The following is a 6,000-nucleotide window of genomic DNA, read 5'->3' on the forward strand; positions in this document are numbered from 1 at the left end:
ACCACTGAACCATCCCCCCCAGCCCTGAACCCATCTAAGAATTACATTTACATATATTTTGATACACATCCTCAATATTCTGAAAAGATCTGCCTACTAAAAAGGAGTCACCAAGCTGCCCTTTTCAGTATAAACACTGCCTCGGTGTTGCTTCTGTGGTTTATGTGTGCCGTTGTTTCTTCCACATTTATATCTGAATGAGAGAGGTTGAAAACTCCTGCTCACTTGTGGGGGTCTCTTTGTCACAGGCACCACTTAGCAAAATATGGACCTGCTCTGGCTGGATGACCACCTGGCTTCTTGAGCACTGGGATTCGGTTAAGAATTGAGTACTATAATCCCAGGTGATTAGAATCCTCAGGTCCCTGCCTAGGAGCACCCAGGGCCTGCACAGCAGAGGATGGAGACAGGAAGGACGCATCGTGATCCCCGGGCTCAGCAACACAGCCCTCACTTGACACTGTGATCTTCGCCTTTAACCGTTTTGCTCCATTTTAAGACACAGGACCTTTGTCCCACACCACTGACAAGAGCCCTCTGTCCAAATACATGTCTTAGGCAAGAATGTTCTGATTTTGCAATTTGTGTTCGGTGTCCCACTCCCCAGCCCAAGCCATCAATAGCAAGCCACACATTCCCTGGGTGTCCAAGAGAGCTGCCTGTCCAGTAGGTGATGGCACTCATTCAGCGGGTAGGGGTGTAAGCTGCAGAGGCCATGGCTGGTGTACAGTCTCGGGGTCCCTGCTGTAGACACAGCTGTGAGCAGGTTCCTGATCAGTCCTCAGTTCAGCGCTGCATCCTCAGGCTGGGCGATTTCAGTAGCACTCACCACTCAGCAGTGCATGACACAGTCCACGTGTTGTCCTTTTTGAAGTGCGCATAGCAAAATGAGACTGAGAGACTGATTCCAGGGAGATAAACAGCCCTGGACAAAAACTGGATTTGGCCTCTTGTGGTGGAGTACTTGACATGTATCTTAGCTGAAAGTATTTATGACCTGCTCCTGTTTCTAGCCTGGGCTGGTTCATCCCTCCTTAGACAGCCTGTTGGTCACCATACTGATGGTGAACTGAACGCAGACACCCTCAGTCGGTTACAGACTGTAAGTTGTGGACTCAAGTCACCTTCCTGCCTCAGCCATTCAAATAGCTGGGACTACAGGCATATGCCATGGAGCCCAGCAAATTGAAGGTATTTAAATTGTTTTGTCCTCCAGTACCCATCCCCTCCTCCCCAAAAAAGGACAGAGCAAGGGGTATTAATGGTGAAAATAAATGCTGAGTTATTGGCAGGGGATGTTCACATTCACTATAAACATGGTAGTATACAACTATAACCAGCACCAGGGAGGCTGAGGCAGGAAGACTGAGATCCTTGGGCTACACAGCAAGTTCAAGGCCAGCCTGAGCTATCAGGTGATCCACCTTGTCTCAAACAAACAAAAGCCTCATCACATGAAGCATTCTAGCCTGACAGTATAACAAAAAAAAATGTAATTTAAAATTTAAACACAGTTCAACTATCCCACTCTACAAGGACAGACAGCTAAATGGAATAATACCAATCAATGTTATGTCAAACCTTTTTTAAAACATATTTTTTTATATTTTATTTATTCATTTATTTGAGAGAGAGAGAGACAGGTAGAGAGCATGTCAGGGCCTCTAGCCACTGCAAACAAACTCCAAATACATGCACCCCCTTCTGCATCTGGCTTATGTGGGTCCTGAGGAATTGAACCATGGTCCTTAGGCTTCACAGGCAAATGCCTTAACCGCTAACCCATTTCCCCAGTCCTGTCAAATCTTTTCTGGACTAGAGCTCAGAGCTAATACCCACAAGCAAACCACTGCTCTGTGGGTGATGTAAAGGCTTATCTTGAGGGTGCCGCCAAGGGGAGAGGACAGTACCCAACTACCAACCTGGCTTCTCACCCCTCAAGTCCAAGTCAGCAGTTCAACCGGCTCAGAGCTGAGCGCGCGCGCGCGCACACACACACACACACACACACACACACACACACACACGAATGCACACAAAAATACATGCACAAATCAAGTGTACAAAGCAGCAGCTAACTAAACACTGGTATGTTGTACTCTGACACTTTCTGCTCTAGTCAACTTTTTTAAAGCTAGTCATTGTCAACCTGGCAGAACTGTAGGAAGTGTTGGCCAGTGCTCAGAGTCCTGGTACAGGCAAGGAAGTCACAATTATCCAGCCTGACTGGCAGCCCAGCCCAGTCCAGTCTAGTCCAGTGGCTCAGTTTGTTGACTAATAGATGGGGAGGCCCACAAAGGGTGCAGAAGAGGGGAAGGAAAGGCCAGGCACATGCTCCTGACCCCTCAACCCCAGGGTCAAGTACAGTCTCCAGACCACTCAGCTGGCTCAAAAGAGAGGCCTTTCTCTGGATTCTCCTCAGGACTTAAAGGTGCAGGCTTCCTCAGCGGCCCACCTACTGGTCCTTTAGGCTCTGTGTAAGTTACAACCGGTGAAATCACTGATATGTGGTCTGCCCTTTGCTCCTTCCCGCCAAATCTTTTGGGACATTAAATGGTGAGTGAGCTTGTTCTTCATAATGTGGGGAAAGTGGCTTTTCCCCTCCCAAGAGATGTGGTCCCAGGCCTTGTCAGTATGAACCAAGAGCTCCAAGTTCCCATCCCAGCTATCACGAAGGAGAAAGTCCAAGTGTAAGCCGGTCAAGACCTTTCTGGGTGTTGTTCAAAATGACCCAAAAGCTGTTAAGGTACATGTTCCCTTACCCCTGCAGCCTTTATGGAATAAAGTGCCAGTTCCCCCAACCGTTCCTTCTGGTATATGTGACCAAGTCAATTTTCTCATTTAGGTCCAGTGTTGACCTGGAACCAGGAGCAAGAAGACATGGGATAAGGTGGGGATGGGGTCACACAGGTGTGTGATTTGCAGACCTGAGGCCAGGGTTAGCCAAGACTGGGGAGGCTCTACAAAGTCCCCTCCTCCTCTGTAACATCCTGAGCTCCTCCCTTAACAATAGCGGCCCCAAGAATCCAGTGACCAAAATCATGTCCCAATGCTCTCAAACATCTCATTTCCCTTGGACAACCTGATAGACAAGTATGATGTTCCCTGTGTCCCAAAGATGGGGAAACGGAGGCTCAGGCTTGAGAAGTGAACTGTTGGTCCACCATATTCAGCTGTGAGTGGTCAATGTCATTACAAAGCCATGCCTCTCAAGCCAGGGTGGCCTCAGCTTCTCCCGCTGCAGTATCATGCCATTCATCGCCTGACCCTCCCCGCCCTCCTGGCCCATGGCCCTAGGAGCAACAGACCAGACCTGACAATCAGCCAGGCCTACAGCCTTCCTTCTGGCTGGGCCATGACAGCTTATGTGCACCCCACCCCGGGCAGACTCCCCACAACCAGAATCCCTGAACTCCAAGTCATCACCCATGCAACAGAACTCTGCCAGTTGCCCCTTTGCAGCCTGATGTTTTCTAAAATGACGAGAATGATGACAACTGCCACCAGTAAGGAGAAAAGTCACACATGACAGCCCAGTGGTCAAGAAAGAACCAAGCCCACCCATTGTCCAAGCTTCCCAACCCACTCACTGGGCCCTATACAAACAGAGATGGGAGCCAAAATCACACACCCACACACCAAACAGGGTGACAATAAAACCCATGTCGACAAACAGGAAGCATTATCAACATGCGGAACCATGATCACACTGTAATCTTTCTGAGGACACTAAAAAAAAGAGTTCATGAGGACTCACTCTTCAATTACTTCATTCCTCAATTGCTTGCTTTCATTGATAAAAGCGCCATCCCCTAGTAAAATAAAGTGTAACAGGCTCATCTTCCCCACCGCATCGCTACTACCCCGTGGGAAGGACAAAAATCTACCTAACCAATGCTGCTGGCTGATGTTGTTCGTTTCCTGTTTAGTAGGTAGGCATACACTTTCTCTGCAAACTACTGCCCACACAAATTACCTGTCAACTACCTAGATGCCACCTTCCTGACACTTAAAGTTAATGCCAAAGTGCCCATTTTTCACCCTCTAGTTTCCCGGCCTCTTCCTTACATAAAACTGTTACCAGAGCCAGCTGATGGAGCCATAGGCCCAGCACCCACTAGACTGCAAGAAAAATGCAAGGAAGCCTGGCACAGAACTCTGTAATCTGAGAACCCGGGTTCCAAGCCTTCAGCAGCCCAGCAGTGGGCTGGGTGACCTTGGTCTCCTAGGTCAACCTCCCTGAGCCTCAGTTTCCTTGGCTGCAAAGGCTGAATCCTAACTGTCTTGGGAAGAGTTCCATCAGCGTTCTGGCGCAGAGACTGCTGATGGCTCTCCTGCAGAGAACTCACCCGCGGTCGGGGGCCGAGCTCGGCCCGGCGGTCGGGTCAGCCTCGATGGGATCGCCTGGGGCCTCCGGGCGGTCGCGCTCCGAGCGAAGGCCCCAGGGATGCAGGCCTGCCCCGGCTCCCCGCGTCCTCCGCCTCCTTCCCCCAAAGCCACGTCCCCTGAAAAGGGCCGCAGGGAGAGAGCTGGGTCCCGGGTCCGGGGGCCCAGGCCGAGCCCGCCCGAGCAGCAGTACTCACCGAGCGGCTCCCGCGCGTGGCCGCCTTTGTATGCAAACACAACACCCGGCCTGCAGCCCGAGTCGGCGCCGCGCGGGCCCGGGGGCGGGGCCGGGGCGGGGCGGGGCGGGGCGGGGGAGGCGCGAGGGTATCTCGGAGGAGCGCGCGCCCAGGTTGCTTTCAGGGCCCCTTGGCCCGCAGACAGGGAAAAGTCCCTTGTAGGAAGGTGGAATAAGCGCGCCCATTCTGAACCGCCTTGCCCACGCCTTCCTTGGGCTTGGGGACTGACCCTTGGGCCACGCTTTTGAGTCTCCTTCCCAGAGCCAAAGTTTTCTATTTCACCATCCTAAAATTGACATGCAGTAGTGAGAGATGCCTTGGAAGTGGCTTGGGTGTGCAGAATCCGGTAGCCCCTCCCAGGCCCGGTGGTGCCTCCCTTCCCAGTACCTCAAAGACCTCCGGGCATTGTGCTTGACCTTTCTGGCCCTCAACTCAACCTTAAGGTGGCAGGACCATTCACCATATTGTCCTTTGCACTTAGTGTCACCCCTTGGTGTGGTCTGTTCCAGGGATAAAGGCCAGTTATGAGACTGCCCACCCCAACTCCCTGCTGGCTACAATGTCCACCAGGGAGCAAAGCAAGGCATGAACAAACGATGAACAGCAGACCCTGCCTGGTGCTTAAGGGGCTGAAGTCAGACCTTCACAGGGGGCTGCATTTGAAGGGACACCCCCCACTCCCACCAAAGAAGCAACCTTGGAAGAGCCTGGGAAGCAGAAACAGCAAATGCAAAGAGGCAGGGGGCTTCAGGGACAAATATCTAGTGTCTTGTAGGCCAAAGCAAGGTGGCATTATTTAGATGTTATTCCAAGAAGAAGGCGGGTAAGCCTGGGATGGATATGGGGAAAGGACAAGGGGGTGGATCTCAGCATGCAGGCCATTCCCACAGGAGGCCAGGGGGCAGGTGCTGGGGATGGACTGTGGTTGCCTCTGATGAGAGGTGAAAAGACCAGATTTTATTTTATTTATTTATTTTTTATTTTATTTTTTATTCATTCATTTATTTATTTATTTTGGAGACAGGATCTCATGTATCCCAGGCTGACTTCCTACTCAGGATGCAGCCAAGGAGGATCTTGAATTTCTGGGGCTTGGGGTTTTTTGTTTGTTTGCTTGCTTGCTTGCTTTGGTGTTTTTGAAGAAGGGGTAGAATTGAAGAAGGGTCTCATTCCACCCCAGGTTAACCAGGAATTCACTCTGTAATCTCAGAATGTCCTTGAACTCATGGCCATCCTCCTACCTCTGCCTCCAGAGTGCCAGGAAGATTATCTTGAATTTCTAATCCTCCCAAATGCTGAGATCTACAGGCATTTGTCACCTAGCCCGGCTTATGCAGCACTTGGCAAGGGCTTTGTGTATGCTAGGTAAGCACCTACC

General features: G+C 51.0%; 1 protein-coding gene across 7 annotated transcripts in view; it reads right to left on the reverse strand.

The window, feature by feature from the left end:
* Nucleotides 1–4,628, reverse strand: part of Lpin1 (lipin 1) — a 68,242-nt gene extending 63,614 nt beyond the window's left edge. For 6 of the 7 annotated variants that reach the window (XM_004665682.3, XM_045149469.1, XM_045149468.1 and 3 more), the window contains exon 1: nucleotides 4,584–4,628. The gene's annotated coding sequence lies outside the window, so the exon portion shown is untranslated. Of the gene's footprint in view, nucleotides 1–4,349; nucleotides 4,367–4,583 lie in introns of those variants that run through there. The other variant, XM_045149465.1, reaches the window with a different exon arrangement.
* Nucleotides 4,629–6,000: the final 1,372 nt, after the last annotated feature.

This window comes from Jaculus jaculus, chromosome 5 (assembly GCF_020740685.1).
Source record: "Jaculus jaculus isolate mJacJac1 chromosome 5, mJacJac1.mat.Y.cur, whole genome shotgun sequence".
Taxonomy (NCBI): Eukaryota; Metazoa; Chordata; class Mammalia; order Rodentia; family Dipodidae; genus Jaculus; species Jaculus jaculus.